General features: G+C 37.2%; 1 long non-coding RNA gene across 2 annotated transcripts; it reads left to right on the plus strand.

The window, feature by feature from the left end:
• Nucleotides 1-16,837: 16,837 nt before the first annotated feature.
• LOC131231537 (uncharacterized) lies at nucleotides 16,838-24,444 on the plus strand. 2 transcript variants are annotated; one of them, XR_009164417.1, is made up of 7 exons: nucleotides 16,838-17,055; nucleotides 19,148-20,459; nucleotides 20,815-20,874; nucleotides 21,839-21,925; nucleotides 22,618-22,691; nucleotides 23,808-23,876; nucleotides 24,251-24,444. It is a non-coding gene; the product is annotated as an uncharacterized LOC131231537 (long non-coding RNA). The 2 variants fall into 2 exon arrangements; XR_009164418.1 differs by lacking the exons at nucleotides 23,808-23,876; nucleotides 24,251-24,444 and adding an exon at nucleotides 23,156-23,785.
• Nucleotides 24,445-26,259: the final 1,815 nt, after the last annotated feature.

The following is a 26,259-nucleotide window of genomic DNA, read 5'->3' on the forward strand; positions in this document are numbered from 1 at the left end:
ATATACGTGGACAACTTTGGCTCTCCAAAGCTACCTTGTTGTCTTCCCTCTTCTTTGAATTAGGCTTTGGAATGGGCTTGGTTTGATAAGATGAGTTGACTGGGTAGGCTATGTGGGCTAATTAGGTGAGTTGACTCAGTGGGTTGACTCTATAAGCTAGGTTCTTCCCTAGGGTTTGGATTCAAGACTAGGTTTAAGGTTTTGTTGGGTTATGGCAACTATATTAAATGGGGTTTAGGGTTGGTTCCCAGGGATTTAGGGTTTCTAAGGTTTGGATTCTAGGTTAAGGTTATGAATTGGGGTTTTGGGTTTGGATGAGGGTTAAGGGTATGGATCAAGACTTGGATTAGGGCTAAAGGTATGGATCATGGTTAAGGGTATGGATTGGGGTTTTCGATTTGGATCGAGGTTTGGATTCAGGTTAAGGGTATAGATCAGGATTTTTGTTCAATCAAAATTATCGGCCTGAATTGGGGTGTCTATAGATGCCCTTCTTTGGCAGAAGTTGTGTGCAACTGAATGCCAAAGCGAGTAGACACCACAACCTCCATAGTCAAATTAAAATGTGATCTACACTTATAGCCTGCCTCTATATCTGAATTAGTTGATTATTCGAAAATAGATAACTTGCACATGTCATGGGGGTTTGGGAAAACATTGTGATTATCCCTGCGCTTTTTACGGCTTTACGGGTAACCAATCATAACCTTTTCTTTCCTAATCAGTACTAACATTGGAAGAATCCAGTAAAGTAGAGCCCCTGTGCTTTTTGCGGCCTTATGGGATCTCACTACACCGAGAATACTATCTATAATTAAAATGTTTGTTTCTTCCCAGATCACCCCATGAATACTTGTTTCATTTGATCGTCAAAGTGGTTAGCTTACCTTGTGCTTTTTGTGGCCTTATGGGATCTCACTACACCGACTTGGACTCGATCAAGGTATGAAATCATCCAAGACTAGGTATGTGCAAGCAATCCTTTTTTGTGTAGTCTGCTAGTTTTGATACTTAGGTTACAATTCGTCTTTTCCACCTTTTCAAATGATTTCTTCTAACTAGGACTTATCCTATCATCCATCATAGCATTGACATTTGGTATGATCGTTCTGTCAATCTCACTTCAAATCGAATGTACTTGCGTGTGAGGATCCAATGGTTCTGGGGAAGCCGAGAGTCGTCAGATCTTATTTGCTTTTGCACTGGTGCCCACCTAGAGATATGGAAGATCTCTTAGTGCCTCAGAAGCCTGGCGCTCTTTTTTTAAGTTTTCGTATAAAACTCACCCACATTGAGGAGTGATACTCTATGGGGGGTTTTTATTGCAAAATGATTTTAAAATGTGTCTGGCTTCCTAGTTATCTCCACGGGGGATGCCTATGGGACTTCAAATTAGCTATTTTTTTTATTAAAAATATGTAAGGGGCTAATGCATATGATAGTTGCAATTTGAATTGACCTAACTAGGGATTATGGATTTTTAGGATTTTGTGCTTTTATTACTTGACTTTTGGTTGTCGCAATCAAGGCTGAGATTTCTGGGGATGGTTCATTAAGCACAAGTCTGATTAGTGGTTGTGATTAAGAATTCGATTTATTAGGGATGGTCAATCGGTCCATCGTCTCACAGGGTAATCTGACTTGATTGTTTTTTGCTAATATGGACCATTGGTTATGATCAATTTTGGCTTTTATTATGGATGGCACGAATTTGTTGGTGGTCAAGATTCTGATTTACAACTAATCAAGTCCATCTTCCCACTAGTTTGCAGTCAAGATTCTAATCCATAATTGATTCCATCGTCTAGCTTGTTCATGGTCAAGATTCCAATCTATGATTGGTCAGATCCATCATCTCACTGGTTCGCGGTCAAGCTTCTAATATATGATTAATCTTATCTGTCATCCCGCTGGTTCAGTGACTCTTTGGGGATTAGAAGGTGTTTTCTTAGTATTTTATGAGGTGATCCGTTCTATTGGATTGCGAGTTATCTATCGCGATCGATGCCAATTTTTATTAAAAATATTTTTTAGATTTTTTAAAATGATCCAATCCATTGGATCATGAAATCAACGGTCCCAATCGATGATGGTTTTTATCTCAATATTTTTGTGATTTTTTGAAATTGTCCAATCCATCGGATTGCGAAATCAATTGTCATAATCAATTGTGATTTTTATTGAAAATATTTTTGAGGTTTTTGAAAATAATCCAGTCCATCGAATCACGAAATCAACGGCCACGATCGATGTTGATTTTTGTTGGAATATTTTTATGATTTTTTAAAATGATCTAGTCTATTGGATTGCGAAACCAACGGTCATAATTGATACTTGTTTTTATTGGAATATTTTTGATATTTTAAAAAAATGATCTAGTACATTGGATTGCAAAATTGATTGTTAGGATCTATGTTGGTTTTTATTGGAATATTTTTGTGATCTTTAAAAATGATCAAGTCCATTAGATCACAAAATTAATAGTCATGATCAATGCTGGTTTTTATTGAAAATATTTTTTTTATGATTTTTGAAAACCCAAAAAGCTCTCTCTCTCTCACGCATTTTCTCTTCAGTTTCTTATCCAATTTCTCATGAGAAATTCATATACGAATTTATTTCAATTTTTTCCTCCATCTTTTGAATTTATTCTTCGTTATCTCTTCCATCACTTTAATCTTCCACTCGTGCAAGATTCTCTTGCAAAATTCTTCCCAAAGCTCCTCTATTTTCAAGGGGAGAGGGTCGTGCCTAATCCCATCAGCTAGAAAGTGAGAAGCAGCCCCTTAGCTGTTGCTCGTCCTCTCTTTGTCCCCTAGTTTTTTTCAGGTTGCAGTTAATGGGGTGTGGTGTCCATTTCTATGTAAATTGGCCCAAGAGGTGGCCATCCCAACATTTGTTTCAAGCAATTCCTCTCTTTTTCTTTATTTCTTCTTCATTCTTCTCTCCTCTCCCTTAGTTTTTGGGTTTTTCTTTTTTGTGGTGGCCATTCTGGGGAGCTTTGGATAGCAAGGTGTGTAGGTAAGCCTTCTCTCTCATCATCTCTTTCATTCTTTTCTTTCCTTCTCGTTTCCTTTTTTATTTTCCTCATTTTCTTTCCATTACTCTTATATTTTTCTTTCTTCCTTCTTTTCTCCATAGGCATTGTTTGAATTGATTAAAGGAGAGTAAGGGCAGCAAGTACAAGTGATTTTCGAGATACAAAGGTGGTGCATGGACATGAAGTTGAAGTCTTACCTTCCATCTTTCTTTTCTTCTTTCATTTTCATTTCTATTTTTCTCTCCCACTTGTACAAATGTTGTTTTTCCCATTTATATCAAGTGCGCATGGGGAGGATTTCATTTTTGGGAGGAGACCTCACTATATAAAACTGGTTCCAAAGTGAGCCTTTTGCGCGCCATGTGTATTTGGGTGGGCCCTGAAATTGCGGTGAGAACCGCTTTAGTTGAAGTAGGAATATGCCAATATGTCCTAGAGGCGGGTGAATAAGACTTTTTAAATTTTTTATGATTTATTAAAAATCCTATTACACTAATCCAAACAAACGGTACTTATCAGGATTACTCAAAAGTAACTCTACTGGCTTCCAAGCCCGGTAGATGATCCAATCATAAACTAGTTAAGAAATGAACAATATGCAAACTAATTTATGATGGATATGACTGTATATGTGTGTGAGATGTGATCTCAGATATGAAAGTATTAAAGTAAATCACACAATCAAAAGAATAACAATCTGAAACACAGTCATTTTTATAGTGGTTCGACTACTTGTCTACTCCACTCCCGGTAACCGCATTCAACCCTTGAGTGTACTGGATTTCACTAAGGAGGTTTCACAACGGTTCACCTCAAACCTAAGGTTTTCAATCAAGTTCACCTTCAACCTTTACAACCTACACTGAGGCTGACTGTTTATGCTCCTTGAGCAAGGGTCAACACATAGCACCCGGTTTTAGGCACACTGGCCAAGGATCCACACAAGGAACCTCTGTTTATGCTCCCTAAGCAAGGGTCAACACATAGCATCTGGTTTTAGGCACACTGGCCAAGTATCCACATAAGGAACCTCTGTTTATGCTCCCTGAGCAAGGTTTAACACTTAGCACCCCGTTTTAGGCACACTGGCCAAGGATCCACACAAGGAACCTTTGTTTATGCTCTCCACAGAGCAAGGGTCAACACAACACACCCACTATGTACACTCTTGTCAAAGGTCTCCTACGAGGGCTTGCAAGAGTGAGAAACACCTTAGACCCAATCCTAAAAAGGAATGATCATAAGTGTCCTCTGGACTCTAATAACTTACAAATAAGTGGATGAGTCCCATTTAGCACGTTGACGAAGATCTCCTCCTTATTGATGAAGAATCTTCGACTTCCTTGATTCGCAACTCAGATGATGTACCAATACCAGGCTTTGAGTTGGGTCAAGGTTAAGACAGAATCTTACTCTATAAAATGTTTTCCTATAAGGAAGATAGAGTGATTCCGATTATGCATTCAAGGCATCCCAGCTAAATGATTTGCCATTAAGGTAGTAGCTGGAGGATCCTTGAATGCGGAAGTTCATTCCCCAATCCACTCTATCGAATATCAATGATGAGGGTGGATTGGAGGATGAACTTTCCTGAGAGAAAGGGCTTTGGGTATATGATCTAAGGTAAAACACTCAAAAGCACTCTTTTCTTTCTCTACCAGCAACAATAGACAAGCTCTCTTTATATAGGTAAAAGGTTCCAACGGATATAAAATGGTCACATTTATGACAGAGTTCGATATCATCGAGCAGGGTCGATATCATCGAGCGTATACTCTCGATTAAATTGACTGGCCGGTCGATGACACAAACTCAAATGTCATACACTTTTGAAACATTTTGCCAACTGGTCGATGGAATTGAAACACATGTCGATGTCATCGGATTTCGAACTCCGATATCATCGATGCGAGGTTCGATTCATTGACACTTGAAAATGAGAGAGACTTGCTATGAAATATTTCAGGTTTACAAGAATGATCGAGAGACGTTCGAGATCATCGGAATTTGAATGTCGATGATATGAATAGAGTGTCGATGCATCAATAAATCCAAAGGATTTTCATTTAAGCTTGCTAGACAGTTTCTGTCCCTGTTCGATGCCATTGAAACCGTACCGATATCATTGATATTTGAATATTGATTCTATCAAGTGACCCTCGATCACAGATAAACAACCCTGAAATAATTGCTGGAAAACTTAGGTGCCCATGACTGATAACATCGAGAGTCTTCCAATATCATTGAGATTTGAACTTTGATGGTATCGAGAACAACTTCAATATATCGATGCACATGAGATTTTCTTAAGTAAAAACAAGGGCGCCAAAAATCTGTCTGTCGATATTATCGAGTCACCTTCGATGGACTCGAGATTCAAATATCGATGATATCGATATGTATATCAATATATCGATAAATCCATCTAGATGAGTATGTGGTTGCTAGACATATTTTGTCCTTATTTCAATGATATCATTTAAGCATCAAGGACATCGACAACACAGGTCGATTCTATCGAGCAGTGTATCGATAAAATCAACAAAGCAAGAAAACTTAGAGAATTTTCTGATTTTAAAAAAGTTTTCTTAACTTAAAAACCCTATAGTATTTTAGTTTGTTTTTAAGGGTTTTATATACCTAGTGTTTTGGGACATGGGATGTGAGGCTTAGATTTATCTATGGCGAGCTTGCACACATCCAGTTGAGGCAGACACTTTGAATTGATCTTCCTATGAGGCTCTGCAATCTAGTGGACTCAACACTCACGCTAATTGACAAACCAGGGCACTTTCAGGCCCAAGGTTCACTTTGGTTCCCTCTTTTTCTTTCTTTTCATGCACTTCATTCTTTTCTTTCTCTCATTCCTTTTCTTTTTATATTTTTGAAGATGGTTGAGCCCACATGAATTTTGGGAAGCCCGTATCAGATTTTTGTTAGCTAAGACCTTGTGAAAGGTTCCGAATTTACCCGTAGGTATGAGAGAGTGGCCTATGAACCATTGGATCTTATTTTGTCTCAAATGGGCCTTGGAATTTCATCGGGCACATGCGGGTACGGACATATAGGCAATCTCCTTTTATGGACTTTTCTTTGAATTATAATTTTTGTATTTTTTATTCTTATGGTTTGGTTGAGAACAACTCTATCCCTTTCTCTTGATTTACGATTCAGGCCCATGTAAATAAAGGGATTAGGTTTTTCTAAATCGATGAAGAGCTTGCCTATTTGTGCATCTCCATGGGCCTTAGCCCATTTTCATGGTTAAAACATGAGATGGTCTCCCCTTGAGTTAGGTGCTTTAGGAGACCTCGAGACTTTCGAATTTTTGGTTTAGAATGTGGGTTATGGGCTACTTTCCTTAGCCCACATGGATGCATACTCGGACTCTTTCCTCTTCGAGTTAGCCACAGGATGAGATGATTTTTCATGTGGTCTTCAATGGTCCACCCAAATGCTGGAAATGGCTTGAATTTTTAAGGGCATGGGATTCAGTACTTACCTTATTTTCGTCTTTTTGTAGCCATGTCTGGAGGTAGACGGAGTCCCTCCATTCATTTTGATGGGCTAGAAACAAACCCTGTGTATATACCACAATCTGGTCTTCATATGTCTCCTACTGAACGTGAGGGTGCTCCCCTTCCAGACATAAAGGGGTGCAGGGTTCGTGAGCAGTGGGACGAATGGTTTCTGGACCCTCAACCCCTTCTTAACACATTCCCTATTGACACTCCTTTCTTTGGTTTGCTGGACTTGATATTCAAGTGGAATACTGACAACCGATTCTTGATGGTAGCCCTTTATGAGTGTTGGAGGGATGAGACCCACACCTTCCAGTTGCCGTGTGGGGAATGGAGATTACACCACTAGATGTTTTCATGCACTTGGGTCTTTATTTTCATGGTCCATCTGTTCCTTCTACCCAGGGTCTCCCCTTTGATGTTGACGACGATTGGGAGTGTGACGATGGTCCATATGTTCCTTCTACCCAGGGTCTCCCCCTTTGGGGGTAATTCTTTTTACTCATGGCAATGAGCGTGTGAATGCGCGACTAATTCATCTTTTAGAGGGTCTCTCCTTTTCTTATAACTGGAATGCTACCTCACTTGCCCGTTTATTTTATATCCTTTATTGTGGGGCCCACCTTGATGTATGTATTTTATATCTACACCGTCCATCCATTTTTTTCAGATCATTTTAAGGCATAATACCAAAAATGACATGGATCCAATCATCAGGTTAACCATGTCATAGGATACAAGTGATTAACCATTAACGAGCCACAAAAGTTCTGAATCAAGCTGATATTGTTTGTTTTCTTCATCTTGGCTTATATGACCATATCAACAAATTCGATGGCAGATAAACGCTAAAGAAACATTAAGGTGTACCTTAAGAAGTTTTTAATGATAAGACATTCAATCACCATTGTTTCCTATGTTATCGTCTGCTTGATAATTGGATCTGTTGTGTTTTTTGTAATAAAAATAAATTTCAAAAATAAAAGTTAATTTTAGAAAGTAAATAAATATATTAATTATTTAAACTTTCCATAAATAGTGTGTATAGCCAGTCAGTAAGAGAAGGGGTTTTTGCTCATGTAACCAGGGTTCAAATCTCCTCGAGGTGCAAAGCACTGTCCGTGCATGCGCGCACGCGGCGTGGGCTATAAGGCTGCTTGGGTGCTTTATTAGGCACACTTTAGCACTTCGCACATGCGCATCCTCGCAAGGAGCAAAAGAGCCTTAGTCTTTTTGGCACAAGGTTCAAACTTTTTGGGCCATGGTGCGACTAGAATTGAACTAGGGTCTACCCTGATGTTTTATTACCTTTGTGTTGATTAAGAGTAACTATGACATGATTATACAAGTGGCACCTATAACACGTATCGCTCATGTGGAAACAATATTATACTGTTGGATGACTTTTTCTGTTTAAAAGGAACAAAAATAACTTCCATAGGACAAAGGGTCATGTCCTTTCATGGAAGAATGTTGTTTACTGCGAATGGGTGTGGATGCTTTGAAAAGGCACATTGATATCTCTTCAAGAACTCCATGACCATTCAATTGCTATAAATCTTGGATATGATAATCTAAAAAAATTATTACATTCTCTCCATTTTCAGATATATCATCCATTATGAAGTTCTCTCGAATCTGATATCTTGTTTTTATTTATTCAGAACTTTTTTAAGGCATATCGGTGTCAAAACTAGAGATTTGTTCAACACTTAAATATAAAAAATTTCGTGTTGAAATTCGAATTAAGAGTTCATTGTATCCTGAAGACAATTTACAAATTTCCTTCGTTTGCACTTGTTGGAACTTCCAGAAAAGGGGCAGCAAATCTGTCTTGAGAAATTGACTATTCAAGTCGAGCCTTGAACCTGATCGATCTGATCGTCTCGTTATCTTTTTCTTCTATCCTCCATTGTGTATAAGGTACACTTATTTTTTTTAACGTTCAAAACAAATCATATTATCTTTTCACAATGGAGGCAATTCACTTCATTCAAGTTATGAACCAAGACTTTGTACAACCGGATCATTTCGACGGTCAATTCTTCTCAAGATAGCAGCAGAAGATGCTTTTCTTTCGGACTACTCTCAAGTTATCCTACATTCTAGATGATGATCTATCTTCTTTGCCCGAGCCAAAAGAAGATAACTCAGATCAAGTGAAGACAGAACGAAAGAAAAGGAAGGAAGATGATTTTCTATGCAAAGGTCATATCCTAAACACCCTCTCTAATTCTATCTATAATTCATACCGTAAAATATCCTCTGCTAAAGCTTTGTGGACAAAATTAGATCAAAAATATAAAACTAAAGAGATCAGTACTCAAAATTTTCTGATCGACAATTATGTCCACTTCAAGTTTAAAAATGATCAGCCAATTCTCTCCCAAGTAATCGAACTATAGAACGTGGTTGATGAATTGAAGATTGGTGGTATAGATCTTCCTGAAGAATTCCTGGTCGGTGTAGTAATTGTAAAATTACCCTCATCGTGGTTTGATTATAAAAAGAAATTGAAACATGATGAGAGGAAGTACACTCTTGAAGGGCTTCAACGACATCTTCGTATGGAAGAAGAGTCCAAAAACTGAGAGAAGAGAGAAAATACTTCAAAAAATCATTCCAAAGCAAATAATAATAATAAGCCCTTCAAGAGTGTAATGGTATGATTAAACTGAATATTAGAACGGCAAAGGATATTCATGTAATGGTATGATTAAACTGAATATTATTAATAATAATGATATTTCCATTTATATAATGGATTTTGTATCTTTATGGCATGCTAGACCAGGTCATGTTAATTATCATTCAATAAAAATAATGATGATCCTAGGACTTATACTAAATCATGAAATACAATAAGAAGGGAAATGTGATGTGTGTGCCTATTTTAAAATAACCAAAAAACCATTTAGGACTGGCATGAGAAAATCACAACCCTTGGAGTTAATTCATTCTGATATCTATGATTTAAATAATAACTTAACTCGTGGAGGAAAATGGTATTTTATCTTATTTATCGATGAATTCATTAGATTTTCCTATGTATACTTGATAAAATCTAAAGAAGAAGCCTTTGAAAAGTTTAAGCTTTATAAGGCCGAAGTGGAAAATCAATTGAATGTAAAGATTAAAGCCCTTAGAAGTGATAGATGGGGTGAATACTCTTCTAATGAATTTAATGACTTCTGTGAATTAAATGGTATAATCCATGAATTTACGGTACCTTACACACCTCAACAAAATGGCCTAGTAGAACGCAAAAATAGGACATTAGTTGAGACGATCAACTGTATGATATTAAATTCTGGATTATCACTAAATTTGTGGGGGGAAAGCATTATTAACAACAAACTGTATTTTAAATATTATCCCTCATAAAAAATTAGATCTCCCCATATGAATTGTGGGAAAAGAAGAAACTATATCTTCATTACTACAAAGTATGGGGAAGTATAACAAAAGTTAAGATTATTGATTCTAAGAGTAAAATTAAGTCCTAAAGAAATTAGGTATGCCTTTGTGAGTTATAGGATTAATTGTCTTATATATAGATTTTTGGTTTTGGAACAATCTAATTTTGCTAATAAAAACATGATTATAGAGTCTAGGGATGCTATATTTTTTGAAAATACAGTATACAAACACTATATGAATAATCATACAAAAAGGCAAGTTGATGAAAATATAATAGAACCAATGAACGAAGAACCTAACGGCTTTCATAATAAATCTAACACTCAACTGGAAGGAAATGAACCAAAGAGATTGAAAAGGGCAAGAAAAGAAATATCTTTTGGCACGGATTTCTATATGTTCCTTATAGAAGGAGATAAAAATGAAATAAAAAATGAGATTACTCTACCACTAAGTATTGAAAGTGATCCATCAACACTTAGTGAAGCTCTCTCATCTCCTGATGTACAGTTTTGGAGGGAAGCCATCGACGATGAAATGGATTCCATAGTATTAAATAACACTTGGTGTTTGATTGATCTTCTACCAGGTTCAAAGCTTATAGGATGTAAGTGGATTTTCAAAAGAAAGTTCAATCCTGATGGAACCATAAATAAATTTAAAGCTCGGTTGGTAGCCAAAGGATTTAGACAAAAGGAAGGTATCGATTTTTTCGATAAATATACTCTTGTTGCTCGTATATATACCATTAGGACTTTAATTTCTCTTGCAACAATTCACCACCTAGTAATCCATTAAATGAATGTCAAAACCGCATTCTTAAATAGTGATCTAGATGATGAAGTCTATATAGAACAACCTAAAGGGTTTGTTCAACCTGGGCAAGAGAAGAAAGTGTGTAAACTGATCAAATCTCTCCATGGGCTCAAGAAAGCTCCTAAGCAATGGCATGAGAAGTTTGATCAAGTAGTATAATCTAATAGTTTTAGAGTAAACCAAGTAGATAAGTGCATATATATTAAAGGTTAAATCATTATCTGCCTATATGTAAATGATATGCTAATATTTGGACCAAATGAGGACTGTGTAAAAGAAACTAAAAAGTTTTTAAGTTCCAACTTCAACATGAAGTATATGGGTAAAGCCGATGTAATATTAGGTATTAAGATTTATAATCTTAATGATGGAATAGCCTTAACACAATCTCATTACCTAGAGAAAGTGTTAAAGAAGTTTAATCACTATGATGGTAAATCGGTTTCAACCCCATTTGATCCAAGTATTAAATTGATTAAAAATATTGGTAGATGTAAAGAACAACAAGAATATGCAAGTGTTATTAAAAGTTTAATGTATGTAATAATTTACACTGACCTGATATAACATTCACAGTAGGAATGATAAGCAGGTATACCAGTAATCTAAGACAAGTACATTGGATGCGATTTTGAGAGTTTTGAAGTATCTAAGAGGAACCATAGACTATGAACTGTATTATAAATCATATCCGACTGTACTTGAAAGGTATAGCGATGTAAGCTGGAATGTAGATAATATAAAATATAAATCTACAAGTGGCTGGATATTCACTCTTGGAGGAGGAGCAATATCATGGGCATCTAAAAAACAAACGTGCATATCTCACTCTACAATGGAAAGTGAGTTTATTGTACTTAGCGCTGCTTGTAAAGAAGGTGAATGACTAAGATACCTACTGATGAAAATTCCTTATTAGCCAAAACCTACTCCTGTCATTTCTATCTTTTTTTATAGTTAAGCTACTCTTTGTCGTGCTATGAGTAAGACTTATAATGGTAAATCTAGAAATGTAGGTCTAAGGCATAATTTTGTGAAAGGATTACTCAAAGATGGAGTAATTACAGTGAAATATGTTAAATCCATCATAATCTTAGCAGATTCATTGACAAAAGGTTTATCAAAAGATTAAATAAGAAGAACCATTAAAGAAATGGGACTAAGATCCATAAAGACAACTTTCACTCTTAATGGAAACCCTACCTAAGTTTTGAAATATAGTTTATGTTCAAAGGGACAAATAAGTCAAGTATGTGACTGAAACATGCACTAGAAATAAATTAAGTCTTATTCTTAAAAACTCTAGTGCTTGGTTTCTGCATTTCATAGGAGGTTGAGTACTAGCTCTTAATAGGTCTCTAAGCAGACTTTGCTGAGATGAAGCAAAATCATATTTGATAGATCTACCTACATGAATAGAGAAGTGAGGCCGCTTTTGAAGAGATTGGGATTGTCTCTACAATACTTATGAAATTAGGATACGCATAAGGCCAGAAATATGCGAACTTTTAAATCTCCAATTATATATGAATAGTTGTGTGTTATGTATCTGGCGAGTCATATAAGGTCCTTAGTTCAAAACTAATGGGTCACTAAGTACCTGACAAAACCTTGATACATATACACTAAAGTAAAATTCATAAGATACTTTTACTTATGCACCTATTTATACCGATATGCCATTTAGTTTTATATTTGAAATTATGGGGATTGTTGTGTTTTTTATAATAAAAATAAATTTAAAAAATAAAAGTTATTTTTAAAAAGTAAATAAATATATTAATTATTTAAACTTTTCATAATTAGTGTATATAACCAGTCGGTGAGAGAATGAGTTTTTGCTTATGCAACCGCGCGCAGCGTGGGCTGTAGGGCTACTTGGGTGCTTTATTAGGTGCACTTAACACTTAACACTTAACACGTGCGTATCGTCGCAAGGAGCAAAAGAGCCTTAGTCTTTTTGGCACAAGGTTCAAACTTTTTGGGCCCTGGTGTAACTGGAATTGAACTAGGGTCTACCTTGATGTTTTATTACCTTTGTGTTGATTGAGAGTAACTGTGACATGATTATACATGTGGCACATATGCCACATGTCGCTCATGTGGAAACAATATTATGTTGTTGGATGACTTTTTCTGTTTAAAAAGAACAGAAATAACTTCCATAGGACAAAGGGCCATGTCCTTTCATGGAAGAATGTTGTTTGCCGCGAATGGGTGTGGATGCCTTGAAGAGGCACATTAATATCTCTTCAGGAAGAACTCCATGACCATTCAATTGCTATAAATCCTAGATATAATAATCCCAAAAAAAATTATTACATTATCTCCATTTTCAGATATATCATCCATTGTGAAGTTCTCTCAAATCTGATCTCTTGCTTTTGTTTATTTAGAACTTTTTAAAGGCATATTGGTTTCAAAACTAGAGATTTGTTTAACATTTAAATGTATAAAATTTTGTGTTGAAATTCAGATTGAGAGTTCATTGAATCCTGAAGACAATTTGCAGATTTCCTTCATTTGTACTTGCTGGAACTTTCAGAAAAAGGGCAGCAAATCTGTCTTGAGAAATTGACTATTCAAGTCGAGCCTTGAACCCGATAAATTTGATCGTCTCGTTATCTTTTTCTTCTATCCTCCGTTGTATATAAGATGCACTTATTTTTTCTAACAGGATCTGTTATATTTTTTTTGGATAATATACTAAAATGATTAGAAAAAAAAAATGGATGAACGCGTGGATACATAATACATACATCAAGGTGGGCCCCACGTTAAAAGGCTGCACCTAGGGTGTCACCTAATCCACTTCCACAACAGACGGAGTCATGTGCCAACCTCCTGTTGACGTCACCAAGTCCTGTGAGCCCCATCATGATGCATGCATGTTTTATATCCATGCCTTTCTTCCATTTGATGAGATCATTTTAGGTCATAATCTTAAAAATGAGATATCCAAATCTTAAGTGAACCATATCATGAAAAGTAGTGGGGACAATGATTCCTACCATTGAAACTTTCCCTGGGCTCACCATAATGTTTATTTGTCATCCAACATGTTCATAAATTCAGGCAAATTTGGATGAAGGGAAAAAATGATATTAATCTAAAACTTTTGAGCCCCATAAAGTTTTCAATGGTAGATGTTGAATCCCCACTGCTTTCTGTGTTATGGCCCACTTGAGCTTCGGATCTGCCTCACTTTTGGGGCCATTCCCAAAATGTTCTAGTGAAATAGATGGACGGTGTGGATATAACACATTTATCATGGTGGGCCCACAAATCGTGGTGTGGAGATCGGTGGTGTGTGGCACACCACAATATATTTCCGTCTAAAATTGGGGAAGTGGGTGGGACTTGATTGTAAGCCCATCTTGATGTACGCATTGTATATCCATGCGATATTGTGGCCTTAGGAAGGTTTCATTGGAAGGTGGTGGTGTGACCCTATGAAAGTTTTGATGGTGGGTGGTGATGTGGCCGAGAGAGAGAGAGAGAGAGAGAGAGGTGGCTCCCAAATCCTCTGTGACCCCCAAGAAGTTTTCAATGGTAGATGTTGAATCCCCATTGTGGTATGGTCCACTTGAGCTTCGAATTTGCCTCATTTTTTGGGCCATGCCCAAAATGCTCTCGTAAAATGGATGGACAATGTGGATATAACACATACATCTTAGTGTGCCCCACAAATTTTGGTGACATCAACACACTATGGAGGTCAGTGGTGTGTGGCACGCCACACAATCTATTCCCGACCAAAATCGGCGAAGTAGGTGGGACCTGATTGTAGGCCCACGTTAATGTATGCATTGTATATCCACGCGATGGTGTGACCCTAGGAAGGTTTCAATGGTAGGTGGTGGTGTGGCCCTAGGAAGGTCTCAATGGTGGGTGGTGGTGTGGCAGAGAGAGAGAGAGAGAGAGAGAGAGAGAGAGAGAGGCCCTGGGAAGGTTTCAACAATGTGCGGTGTTGTTACCCAGGAAGGTTTGGACGATGGGTGGTGGTGTGGCCGAGATCATGAGAGAGAAGGGCTGGGAGTAATTATTACCTTTTCACCTTGTTTGGAAATGTGAGAGTAATTCCACCTCGAAAATCAACACAAAAGTGTTGACTTAAATCTATGGACCCTACCGAAATGTATATGATATATTTACGCCATCCATCTATTTTGTTAGAACATTTTGGGGCATGAGACAAAAAATGAGGTAGATCCAACACTCAAATGGCCCACACAAAAGGAAATAGTGGCCTTAATTTGTCCACCGTTGAAAGTTGTTTCCTTCACTGAGCCCACATTGAGGTTTTTTCATCATTTAACCTGTTTAAAGGGTCATACAGACATGGATAAAGGGAAAACACAAATATCAGCTTGATTATAAACTTTTAAGGGCCCCAAGAAGTTTTTAATGGTAGGTATTCGATTCCTATTGTTTCCTGTGGTGTGGTCAACTTGAACTTTGGATCTACCTCATTTTTTTTGCTCATGCCCTAAATTCAGCTGGCATAACAAATGAATAGTGTGGATATGTCACATAAATCACGATGGGCCTCACAGTGATTTTGTAAATTTCTCTTTTTAAGTATTAAAAAAATAAGTTGTCACATCTGCATTGGGAAAGATACGGTAATTACCTAGGTAAATAATTATTACACATTTATATGGTAATTACAGTTGAGCCAAACAGGCTTAGAGAAATTGCCTTGTAGAAATATCATTTCAAAAATATAATATGGAATACATGACGGTATAAACTATCCTTCTTTTTTTTGGCTAATGGCATTGCCCGGTTGTAAGAAACAGTTTAAAAGTAAGTATTTTTATTTTTATTTTTTTGAAATTCAACCTAAACCTAAGCGTATGTATGTCACTGCCTCCAATTGTAAACACTTCCCCTCTAATTTGCGATTATTGCAACTACCACCAACAATTCCCCTCTAATTTGGGATTATTGCAATTTTGTTGCAGATTCGCCCATACTGTATATTAACACTATTACCTCTTCAACTCGAAGGGCTTTGGGTGGTTTTCCATTGCCTTGTATGGTGTGCCCACTCGAAGATTAGATTAGCATGATTTTTTAGGCTTTCGATATTTATGGCAAGGGACCCAATGGACTGGTTCAATACCATTTATAACTAATGTTAGTCCACAAACAGACAAAACAAACTCCATATATGAAGGTATTTTATTATTGGGTACGTATACCTCTAACCTCTCCAATAGGGGCACAAGGTAGTTGCAACAATCCAAACCAAAGGACGATGTGTTTGTAATTGTTATAACACGGGGGAGCTAATACACACATTAATGTGACGCTAAAACATTGGCAGTTACAATAGCCTGGTAAAATAGAAAAGTTGATGTCTAGTATGCAGCTAATTGTAAAACTTCTGCCATCTATCATTTTAAAAGCCAATTTCCAACTTCAAGATTATGATGATGATGATAATAAATTATTGTAGTTATTTTTCCATCATGTTGATGTTTTTCCTTTTATATAAAAACCTGGCTGAAATGTGGCATTGGAAAATTGTATTCCCATGTTGATCATTACGCTGGGAATGATGATGTTCCGTATTATCATTGCATTAAGGAGTGTAACTATGAGGAGCGGATCAAAAGATTGAATTAAAATTATACTCGTTTGCGTTCAAATTTAACTACCATCCATGACTCTTGGCTGGCTGGTCCTATGCTCATGACATTTGAATACATTCTAATGGTTGATATTGCATTTATACATGCTCTATGCATTCTACCTGATAATTGGTAGATTTACCTCACTACGAGAAAAGAGGGCAAAACCGGCAGTTGGTGGAGCCCTTTGCCGGCTGGAACCAAATCCTGCTGCCGGAAAAGGGTCCCTGTTAAATCAAAATGCGAAAGCCCTGATCTCATTTTTCGGCACTTTTCCTTTCCCCGTCGCCTACTATCTCTCTCTCTCTCTGCGCCTCTGCCTCTCCGCTCTCTCTCTCTCTCTGCACCTCTCCGTCTCTCTCTCTCTCTCTCTCTCTCTCTCTCTCTCTCTCTCTCTCTGGTCCTTTTACTCACTGCAAACAGGTACAGATCTAAACCCCTATGCGGTTAAGGGCTTTTGCATTCTATTCCCTTCCCTTCCCTTCCCTCTCTTTCTCCCTCCTAGGTTTAGGGCTTTTGGATGAGATTCGACATATGTTCTTCAGTGATGGAGGCGATTATTAAGATGTGGTGGCGTTGAATTCGTAACTTGCATTTCCTCTTCTTGTGAACTAATTTGGTGAGACTTCTTTCCCCTTATCATTTTCATTTCACTGTTGATAGTTACATGAAGTTAATGTAATCATATGAAAGTTTTGTAACTGATCAAGAAAGTAAGAAAATAATATGAATTTCTATTTTTATTTCACTAAAGCATTTCATTATTTTTATATGAAAATCTGCATGCTAATTGTTTGAGGAAATGCCTCAACCAAGAACGTTCTTGTGTTAATCATGCTAGAGGTCCTGCGTTTCAACTCTCTGTAAATGGGGCTCAAATCGATGTCTGGTTGGATGAACCCATTGTATCATCCATCTAGTTGACCCATCTTTGGTGGACCAACACATAAATTCACAATGACTGGGGAATTTTTCCCAGTTGACCATTTTTGTTTTCAGTCATCTGTTCGATCAAATGGCCAGGACGATTATGTCAGTTTGACTTTTGAACTGTGGTCATCCACAATAGGACCTACCAGAAGGATGTTTTGGATCATCCAAATATACAGCTATGCAGAGCTCACCAATCTATAGACCAATCAGAGGACCTCAAGGACTCCACTGGCCTACATGATGAATGGCCTGGATCTAACTCCAGCAGGGTACAACACTAGATACACAGGCATTCAGAAGATGTACATGTGTCATACATTAACATAAATCAAACAGACTCAATTGTGGAACCTAGTGTTTCAAAATCAGATTGCTTGAGCAATCCTAACCTCTGATTTGTAGAAACTTGTTAGCTGAAATAGGACCATTGGATATTTTTTTTTCCATTTTTAATTGTCCAATATATGTCTACCAATCTGATAGTCAGATGATTAAATAAGCGGTAGTTTATCATACATCAAAACTGGGATTTATGATATGGATAGTGTAATTTGAATTAGTTGTATGGCATGTGTAAAACTTCATAGTAATTTCCAAGTTCCTCTTTACAATTTTTCCATGCCTAAAATTTTCTATGTACAAACACATGCAATGTAAAGGCTAAGCAAGGAAACTGATGAACAACTACTGAATTTGTGGTGCGTTTGGCTGTACCCCAACTCGCTAGCTTATGGGATATAAAAAGAGAAGAAGAGGAAGAATAGCATTACACGGAATACCTTTTTCATGATACTTTGGCCCAAACTCGATATTAGTATGAAAACGACATATACCAATTTCTTAGCCAGCCACCAATATAGAGACATCATGATTCTTGAGATATGGTAGGGTTCTGGTAATAGTTTATGCTATTTTCTAGGTTGTGGTGTCTCACCCACTGTAACAACCAAGTCCAAATTGTGGTCCCCATTTTGAAAAATAGCCCCGAATTGCCGGTGATCAGATGATCTTAGCCATTTTCTTTTCTCTCGTTGAATTTAAGCCGCTGAATGTTTTTCTTTTAGTGGTTCACTCAACGCCCAGCAATTGGATGGTTAGGATTATCAATGGGAGGGTTTTCAGTCTATACTTAACCAACAATGGGCTATATAATTTGATTGGTCTGTTTTCACATGAATGTATGCTATGTGTATGGTGGATGAGACGATATAAAGTAAAGAGTGCTGGTGAATGGCCTGGATCTCCAGCTGAGGTTCCCAGAGCAGATTCAGGCTCGGTATCCATTTCTTTGTCAACTGAATGTGTCTCATCTAATGTTCTGGTACTTGTGTCTCAATTCTGCTCTTTAAATCATCTCAGCCATCAGTTAGCACCACTGATACAACTCTTTCTTCTGGCAATGGAGCTTTGGATCCTATGCATACGTCTCCTTGTTCTACTAACCACTTAGATGGCATACATGATGACAACACTTACACAAGATTTGCAAATCAACAAAACTTGGAAGAAGGGCATCACTAGAAGCCATAAAGATGTGGAAAGAAAATGGTTTTACTGGGTAAATATACAAAAGGATGTACTAAATGGCTGAGTGTTAGCAAGTTGTTAATATCACTGGGAGCATAGTTCAAGAGCTTCTACCACTTCTTTTGAATTCAGCACCATTTACCATTTATCATCAATATCTTCAGGTCCAATGCCCTGTGTCCTGTTGGCTTTATTTTGTGTGCATCTGTTAGTCTACTCTTTTTAATGGTAATCATGTTAAAATGCACTAGGATGACTTCACTCCGGAGGAGCTTCATACTTGGAGTGTGTTTTAAGAAACATGGCCAGCAAAACCATTAAAGTACAGTTTGTTTATTGTCTGAAATGTCGGAAGCTTCTAACAGAGTTGAGCAAACATCTGGTGATACTCCTGATACTTGTTTTTTAGTCTGATTTTGTACACATCTGGTGATACTCCTGATACTTGTTTTTTAGTCTGATTTTGTACACATTCCCCTTCTATGATACTCCTGAGTTAAAGGAGACTGTTTCAGTGGCAAACAATGTATGTTGGGCAATTGGAGAACTGGCAGTTAACATCAGTTATCTTGCTGAATTCCAAGTTAAACACATAATTTCAGTGGACTGCAGGGTTTTATCTTGTTCTTTTTGGAGGCTTCAGGCAATATTTTGATCACTTTCTAGCATAGCCCAAATATTTCTTGAATGAGGGAATCTTCATGGCAGGGCCGATCTCTTGCATGGCTTGCATTTTCAAGGGACATGGTTTTGTTGATGGGATGGATAGCTTTGCATGTGATCATTTTGCCTTTAGAATAGTGATACCACAAAAATCAGTGCGTTTATCACTTTCAAAGCACACCACCTCTTATGCGAATGTGTACTATTAAGCAAGGGGGTGGAATCATCTTAATCTACTCTTTACTCTTCTTACACAATTTGGTTTTAATTGCCCCGTATGCATTTGATATGATTTCCGTTTTAGTTGGTCTTTGGCTCTTTCATTAGCTGTGTCTATAGAAACCATTTGCCAGCGAGATTCAAATGTTGATACCATAACCTACAGATGTGTGAGATTTCCTAGTAGCTTAATTTAGCACTATTTGGATATGTAAATTAACTTATGAGCAGAATGTTTTGCTCAATGTTGTTTAAATCCTACAGTTTTCTGTTCGGATCCTATGATCTAATTGAAATCTCAGAGGGGGCTGAATTGCCTTTAGGGAAGATGATGAAATGTCTGAAATCCCAAAGAACGAAGAAAACGTCTGATGGACAGCCCGGATCTCTTACAATGTCCTATGTTGGAACATGGGCAGCATCTGGGTTGTGGTGACCATAGATGGTGGATGCAAGAATGCATTGTTTCTACATTTGAATGTGTCTAGATGCCCAATAGAAATGTCATTTATGTATAGACTGTTGAGGTTGCTTATGCTGTTTCTAATCCAGATGTGTTTGAGTGGTTTTGCTTCTTTGCAGCTGCAGTCATCAGGATGGAAGACAGAACGTCTTCTATCGTCTTTGATTGTTTGGAGGGAACATTGGATTCATGGTCCTTCGAATGAAAAGATCAACTAGGTAAGCCTCTGCTCTGTTATATCCCCTTGTGCGTTCGATCCTTGCTCATGCCCCCAATGCAGAATAGAGGAATTATATCCTGCACAGCAGTACATGACTGTTTCTTGCTGCATGGCCCACGTTTCAGCAATCCATAATGAAAAGAACAATAACTATTTTCTTGAATCAGAGTACCTATGCTATGCTCGGCAATTTCTTGAATCAAACTAACAATAACAAAATTGTTAGTCTTATTCTATTGGCAATTTTTATTTTTTATTTTTCATTTTACAGTAATAAACATATGCTAGAATTCTAGATATTACTATTTAAGAAATTCCGCTTTCTGCTGCTTCATCTTCATCTATGAATGCAGATGGGTATCCAATCTAAGTGTAGTTTGCAATCATCCAATCACCCTGCCATGTTTACTTTGGTGAGTTGGCTCTGCCATATTCAGGTTTGACCAGCTCTACTACATAAATCTCCCTTTTCTTTGAATGAGAATACTGTTGGGGTTCCTTGGGATTTCTATGGCTCCACTGTATTTTTGGCACATGAAAAGCGGTTGCATTCATAGTATGAATTCAGTGGGTTCTCTGAACTGTTGGCTGTCCTTGAAAGGGTTGTCATAGAATGATTGGCCAAGAGTTTGCAATGTACATTCAGGTTTCTGGTTTGTATGAGCAAGGCCCATGGTTCATTGATCCATACCGTTGATTTGATGGGACTTATTGTCACCTTTCCCAAGAAAATGGGATTTAATGAACCCTATTGTCAATGACACATTCACCAAATATCACATAGATGTGAAGATTGTAGCTATAGAATATTTGGCCCTTTTTCCTTCTTCTTGTTGTTGTTTTTTTTTTTTAGCTAAATGTGAACTGGTTCTGTATTTCTTCCTTAAAGACATGTTTGGGTATGTGAATCCAAAGGAAAAGAAAGGAAAATAATAATAATTGTTCTATGATGTTTTCCGTGAGAACTACTGAAACATGGTTGTTGTCCACCTATTGAAGGCTTAGGATTTCTAACCATCTGGGACATTTTGGTGCATGGTCATCCACATTGACCAGCAATATTAATGGTGTGGATCACTGAACCATGGGCCTCACATATGCACTGGTAAGCATGTTAACCTCTAGGTGGAAGCAATTCTCTTTTTATTTTTTGTGTTTGAAGGAGTTGTTGATTGTCTACTTGTTGCTTCCAGGAACTGGACTTTCTGACAGCAGTGTGCTTTCAGATTTTTGTGACTAGTGTAGCTGTACCTAAACTGTCTTGGTGCTTTGTGTGGCGCCTCTAATGCCTGTCTGCTTTCATGTCTGTTGCCTATTTGCTTATGCTTGATGGAACTTGCTGTTAGTGTTTTACCTATTTGATCTATTATGTTGCAGCCTCAGTCTGCCTAATTAAGGATCCTGGCCTGACTCAGTCAACTAGCAAGTACTAGAGGCTTGGAGAGTTTAAATAAGTCACGACTGGTGAGCTTCTCAGGCCATTAAGCAGATAAAAACCCTGGCCTAGCCCAAATAATCATTGGCTTCAAAGCAAAATTCTCACCCCTGTTTGAATGTTTTTAGCTTTTAAGTTCCTTTTTTTTTTCTTTTTTTTTTTGTACTAGGGGAATATAATGCTTCACAGGCCTACATTACCTTGTTCATCTATCAATGCCATAAAACCAATCTGCTTAATTCTTAACAGCAAAAAAGTAAGAAAGAATCACATCGGGAAGCTTTTATAAAATGATTTGTAATTGATAGATCAATACAAATAGTATGTTTCCTATGGCTAATTAATAGTGTTTTCATAGCAGATCTTCTTACATAGTTATGGTGAACATGTTTCCAATTGCATACCTGAATTTCTTACTTCCTGTTTCCCCAATGTTCATTTTCACATAGTTGCATAATTGCTATGACAAATACTGTAAAATGGGATGTTTCTTGCCACATCTGTTTCTTAGCCTGGAAACTATGACTTCTTATATGCAGAAGTCATTAGTCTAATTTAGTTTACTTTTTCTCTGCTATTCACATCAAATATAAAGAGATGCTTCATTTTCGTTTACTTCACCGAATTTCATATTCAGACATAATGAATGCTCTCAATTGGACACTTACAGCTAACACTGTTTAACCACTGTCAACTGAACTTCATGATGAATCTCCTGCAGGGTGCTTCAAGTTGAATACTTGTAAATCAAATACTACAAATCAAAATATCCATGCATATGGTATCGTGCTTATTGTAAGTATTTATCTATGATTTTATATCGAGATAGATGTCTTGAACAAGAAACAAAATTTATTTGTATATCTTGCACACAAGTACCACATTGGCACATGTGGAGAGTGAGATCCAGAATTTGACTCTCATGAGCATCCATAGAAGGGCTCTTCAACCAATGAGGAATGCAAGATATTGATCGGATAGACTCCACTGTATGCAAGTAAGGACCATGGTTCAGTAATCCAGACAATTGATCTAATAGACTCCACTGGATGGGAATGCCCAAAGAGCTCCCAGATTTAAATATCCTACCCCTCAAGCAATGGATTCTATCTGAACTGATTGAGATTACTAGGAAACCTGCATCATGAACATCTAATGTCTCTGATCCAATGCCCTTAGCATAACGAATGAGAACACTAGTGTAACTTGTGCGGGTATGGGGGTCAGCGTGACTTCCTTTTCTTTTTTTTTTTTGAAAGGTAATGGAAATTTTATTAAACAAGTGTCAAAAAAGGCAACAGAGAATACAACAATAGCACAACCACTAGGCCCTTCTCAATCTAGTCATTCCCTGCATGTGGCGCTCCCTCATCAAAAGTCACACCCTCTATATACCAGTGCAGGGTATGATACTATGGTCCTTTGACAAACCACTTGCCACTTATCCTATAGCTTTTTCTTGGATTATATGTTCTCCTTGTTGTTTTCTTTTGCACATACACATAATTCTGTAAATTACAATCCACTATTTAAATAAATGTTTTTTTTTTTAAAAAAAAAAAAAAAAAAAGCTACAATACACTATTTAATACTGCACTGTATTATCCAAAGATATTATTATTAAGTTGGTATTACTTATAATCCATGGATCTAATATGGACACTCAAAATCTTTAGATCATTCTGATTTCAAGGTGGCTCCATATGCAATAAGCCCAATGATCTAACTGGTCTGGATCAACATACAAGCATGCAATGAGTCACTGCCATTTAATGTGGTGTGACAGGTCTAGCTTTAGATGAAAATGAACAAAAGTTTTACGAAATAATCATTCATTCCAGATTTCTTTCTGATTACTATGGTTGCTAGTTTCCTAATAGTTATTTGGATTTGCATCTCTATGACTTTCAGGTGCCTTTCAAGCTGGTTGTGATAACAATGATTGTAATTGTAGAGTCTGCAGACGACTGCATAAAGACAGTATGAAGCTATAGAGTAATTTTTTTCTTTTCTTTGGGTGTAGGCGCATTTATAGAGATATTGAACAATTCATATGTGAAATGAAGGTTGGCTTTGGGACCTACAGTAAACGTGCCACTGTGAAGAAAACACCACAACTAGACAATAATTGCTATGATTTGGTCACTCCTTCGGTACTAATTATTGCAATTCAGTTCATCTGTGCATTCAAACTCAGCCTTATAAATTTCTCAATTCATTTCATCAGCGAGAAGGAAGTAATAAAAACAAATTGAAATCAGAGACCCAAATGATATTTACCATAAATTCTGAAACTAGAGATCCAATTATTTATTTATCATAAATTCCATGTTGTGTGTAATATCAAACAACAGGTTTTTGCCCACAAAAGATAACTTGAGGAGAAAGGAAATAGATAGAGAAGTGCAAGCTATTATGAGGAGGGAGATGGCTATGAAAATGGGAGAAGCTGGTATTGCTAATGGAATCTAATTTCAAAGAATCCCAAGATCAAGGGAACTCCAAGAGCATGACTATGAAGACGTGATGGATGAGTGCAGACTACTTGGCAGGGCACCAAATCGGATTGCGTACTGAGTTACTCAGTACGCTCTTATCGTACTGAGTAAACTCTGTTGGGCCCACTGTGAATTCATGTGGTTTATCCATACCGTCCATACGTTTTTCCAGATCATTTTAGGGGTTGAGCCCAAAACTGAAGTATATCAAAAGCTCAAGTAGACTATACCAAAGGAAACAGTGGAAGTATTGATTTCCACCGTTGAAACATTTCTAAGGCCCCCAGTGATGTTTATTTGTCATCCAAACTGTTCATAAGATCACACAGACATGGATGAATGTAAAAAACAAATATCATCTTGATCTAAAACTTCTGTGGGCCCCCAATAACTTTTCAACGGTAGACTTAAATTCACACTATTTCAGGTGGTGTGGTCCACTTAAACTTTGGATGTGATTGATTTTTGGTTAAAAGCCCTAAAATTACATGGTAAAGAAGATGTACGGAGTTGATACAATGCATGAATGACGGTGGGCTCCACAGAATTCACACTATTTCAGGTGGTGAGTTACTCAGTACGCAATCCGCTTCCGCAGGGCACGGGACCACGCCACCTTTTCTTATTTTCTTTTCTTCTTTTTTTTCTTTTATATATATATATATATATATATTGACTCTCTGGCTACGGATTTAACCCGTAGCCTTTGATCATTTTTCTGTAAGCCTTACAATTTAGGGGCATCCAGCACAACCGCGCGTAAAGGTCCCTGGCTGCTAGTAAAGGCTTTACCGGCGCAACTTTTACCAGCGGTAACCTGACCGCCGGTGAAGGCCAGTTTTCTTGTGGTGGCTTCCACTAGTTAGTTGTTTTGTCTTTGGATGTCATGGTTAGTACAATGCAAATGATTAGTCACACCATGAAGTTGTGTAAGAACCGGCTGAATATTGATTTTTTTTTTTTTTTTTAAGGATTTGTGCATTGAGTTGCACAATTGTGTCCATTGATTTTGACAATCTGGCCTACTAGTGAAATTTCAAACCTAAATTTTTCTATGCTATCTTAACGGTGTAGTACACCTGTTGCTTGGGCTAGGGTTTTACAAAGGCAACACACCATCTAAGTCCATACCATCATTTCTCCGCTAGAAAGCAAGTCTAATAGAAATCATTGAGTCATGAATCCATGTAGTTAAAATCATTCATTGAGTGAAAAAAAAAAAAAAAAAAGATGCTGTGGTACTCGCTTGGGTGGGTGACATAGAGATGAATGTGATGAGGTTGATCACCATCTTCTTCCAGTGTAACTACTCTGAATCCACGGAGCTTCTCTAGACTCCTCATAGAGACTTCTCGAATCCACGAGGAAAAAGCAAGAAAAAATAGAAATAAATTTTATAAAATTCATAATTTGATTGATGAATGAAATAAATAAGTTCACAACCCTTTAAATAGGGATACTAAGCAATGGAAGAAATTTCAGAATCAAACTACAACTAAAACTCCTAGAATTCTCAACTTACTAGTTATAGACGGTTGTAATGCCTACTAGTGCCCAAGGTTTTCATCCAAAAACAGTTTGTGTCCTATTTGGCTTCATCATGTTGTTCCCCTAATTATTCTAAGCACTTTTCACATTGGGCACAACTCCGAAAGCCCAATGGATGAAGAGTTATAATCAAACTAAAACTTACTATTTATAGTAAAAACAAAATTAAAATAAGGAAACAATCATCGATCTGATGGTATTTCACAAATTCGGCTTGCAACCCATCATAGCGGGTTGGGTAGCTAAAGTAGCTCGTCCTACTCCAAAATCATATATTTTACATCTAATAACTCATTCTGGATTGCGAGATACGTCCG

The sequence above is a fragment of the Magnolia sinica genome, chromosome 17, assembly GCF_029962835.1.
Source record: "Magnolia sinica isolate HGM2019 chromosome 17, MsV1, whole genome shotgun sequence".
Classification (NCBI taxonomy): domain Eukaryota; kingdom Viridiplantae; phylum Streptophyta; class Magnoliopsida; order Magnoliales; family Magnoliaceae; genus Magnolia; species Magnolia sinica.